This window comes from Paralichthys olivaceus, chromosome 19 (assembly GCF_024713975.1).
Source record: "Paralichthys olivaceus isolate ysfri-2021 chromosome 19, ASM2471397v2, whole genome shotgun sequence".
Taxonomy (NCBI): Eukaryota; Metazoa; Chordata; class Actinopteri; order Pleuronectiformes; family Paralichthyidae; genus Paralichthys; species Paralichthys olivaceus.
The window spans coordinates 11252415-11255506 of NC_091111.1; the positions used below are offsets into that span (position 1 = coordinate 11252415).

Sequence of the window (3092 nt, forward strand, 5' to 3'; positions counted from 1 at the left end):
TGAAGGTTTTATCTTAAACTGGTTGATCCCTGTCATATTGTCATTAGCTTCTTTTCATCAACTTCTTCCTCTAGATTTCATACCGTTTATAAAATGGTCAAAGACACAGGCAAAGAAAACCAAGTACTCTGAATATTTCATATGGTCACAATAGTTTGGCAGATCAAAGCCAACATCAAACACATAATTTTATCTTTCCGATCCAATGCATATGTTCTACAACTGATGCATCCCAGTTAAACAAGTAAACATGAAATTGTGATCGTGTGCATGTTTTTGGTACATATGTAGTGAACTTTAGGGTCAGACCACACAGGTATAAAATGTAACCTGCACAATTCACACCACCATTCACGGCCAGTGTGATGAATGCACTTGAATGATTGTGTTTTGTGTCGACATGCACAGGCACGTTTCATGCAGCTGCAGAGTGGTCTGTAATTACCTGCTAATGTGTCACCGCATGAGAGAGAGCCGTGACCCCTGATGGTTGGTGGATTCCCCTGAGATCTGCCTGAGGTGTTCTCACTGCATTCAAGCTGAACTCTAAACTCACATCAGAAACACAAAGGACAATGGACGCATACACAGACACACACAGACACATTAGGGCACTCACAAGTACATACACGCACATTTCTGTCAAAGAAAGAAAAACTCTATCTATCTGTTTATTCTCTTAACCATGACATTTCATGATTTGGCATATTTTTTAACATTTTGAATTTCACACTTGACATAATGACGTCTTATGTCTACTATAGTTGAGTCTGATTGAGTCGGCTCCAATTGTTTGTTATTTTTAACAATGCTAGAGAAAAGCGCTAAGTGCGTTGTGATTTTTTTGCAAGGAAAACCTAAATTTAAATTCTAAAATGAAATCATCTATGAAGAAAACAAAGGAGACATGGCTGGACAAACAACGGTTATCAGTGATTGGTCATCAAGGCACATTTAAAACTTTTCTGGATGTTGATTGGTGAATACAATCAGGCCAAAAAGTGAAATTCACATGAGGACTCGTTTGTTAAAAAATGTTAGATTCTCGCCCTAAGAGAAATATATCAAAGCCTGTCCAAAAAAAGTTTGCACTTGAAAATAAAAAGTCTAGCAAAAAAAAATAATAATAAAATCGCTAATTGACAGCACTGGGAATGAGCAGAAACATTAGCTTAGCTTACTAATGAGTAACCTTGAATTGCAGTATTATGGTCAGATGTTTCAAATGTTTCTTATTTTCAGTTCTCTGACCGACTCCTTTTAAGGTTTTTTAATTTTAGGTGGCTGCAGCAGTATAATACCACCTTAAAAAAATCCTAATTATTACTTATAAATGGGCCATTCATTGTCCTTTAATTATCCATAACAGGTATTCAATCATGATTTATGCTCAAATGACTTGTGACAAGCTAATCAAGGAATTCCCCCACTAAGTCCCTTAAAATAATTTCAGCTAAAGAAGATGTCTGGGACCGTCCCCGGGGGATTTCTCTCCAAACATGAGGCCAGGAAAAGAGGGAGAGGAGCGACATTAGGGACATTATGCTTGGCCCAACATGTCAGCTCCTGTCGTTTAGAAGTAATAAGATTAGAGGAAATGTCAGAGATTATCTAAAATAGGCTAGCAAGAGCTCAGGAGTTACACTCGCAAAGGCTTGTTTACTGTCAATTCAAAGATGATATGCTGCACTAAATGATAGAAGAGATACAGAGGCAATTCAAAGCAAAAACCTGTTATTCTGTTATTTACAAAAGTTTGAAATTCATGATTATGTAAAATTTTAATCATTTAAAATCTTGTTTGGAAGAAGACATTCATCAGGAAGTCAAATTAGATTATAAAATCTAACTTAGCAGCCAGTAGTTTCATCTCTATTTTTTCTCTTCCAAGCTGGGGAAAAAAGAAAAACTTCATGTCGTCAGGTTCTGTTCGTCATCATTTAGCACCCGTAATCTCCCGCGGCTCGTCTAACCCTCTGAGATAAATCCTGCTCCTCAGTGTGAGCCTCCCCTCTCCCAGCCGTCGAGTGTAGTGTGTCCGACAGCTTTATTCAGCGGTGAAGGTAATTAATCTGGAAACCTAAGGCTGCTCCCCATTCACTGTGCACTGCCGAGATAATTATTGCTACAGGCTTTCGGGGGGCTACAAGGGCAATGGAAGTGCTGAAAGACAGACTTAAATGAGAGTCTGAACAACTATATTTAATTCTTTGTTTTTATTTCACCCTCCAGAGTTTCATTTTCTCCTTTGACTTTCTGCCCTTTGGAGCAATCACAACAATACAAGCTGAGAATGTTTTTTAACAAGAAGACTCAGACCATAAAATCTCAAATTAAATGACCAGCTCTTTGTTTTAAACCTTTATTTCTCCCACCTTTATGAACAGAAAGTTGGGGCAGGAGTTTGAGGTAATGCAGAGGTGGAGTCAGTTTAATGATGGTGCTGATAGATGAGTTGAAACGACAAGGTCAGAGTTCAAACCCGGAGGCTGAGACCCGAAAAAAAACGGTGACCATTTTAACAAACTGGTTGTTTGGACAGTCCAAGACATCTGTGGGATTCCAAATCAGCTCAAACCTTTTAAGTATAAAACACTGAAAAGTCCAGATGTTCTAATTGTTTTGTATTATATTCTAAATTGTATTATTGACATCTAAGCCATCGGAGGCCCAATTCACCAAACTTGAATTTGATTGAACAAGAGCATATTGACTATAACCTGGAACTATAGCCCTAAAAATATCTGCTCATCCATCAGTGCAAGAAGTTTATTACGGCCCAGAGTTACTTTTTACTGCCCTGCAAATAAATACTAAAGTCTACTAAGGTCCATAGATGATGTTTTGAGAAAAAACACAACAGGCTAACGGTCTCCAGTGGCAGGCAAACAGCACAGGAGACATTAGATAAACACGTAGATAAAAATACAACTGAAATGTGAGGAAAATCCAGGTGTAAACAAACACCAGAGGAAGTTGTTTGACCTGAAATGAGACCGGACGTGTGTTTCAAAATAAAACAGGAAATAAGGCGACACAACGGATCACAAGAAAGCTACAAAACTGAGGCAGAGACACACGAGGAGGGTGAA

At 38.3% G+C, this 3092-nt stretch overlaps 1 long non-coding RNA gene across 1 annotated transcript; it reads left to right on the plus strand.

Annotated features, from left to right (window-relative positions):
* Positions 1-209: 209 nt before the first annotated feature.
* On the plus strand, positions 210-828 carry LOC138405634 (uncharacterized). The gene is made up of 2 exons (XR_011239431.1): positions 210-316; positions 409-828. It is a non-coding gene; the product is annotated as an uncharacterized lncRNA (long non-coding RNA).
* Positions 829-3092: the final 2264 nt, after the last annotated feature.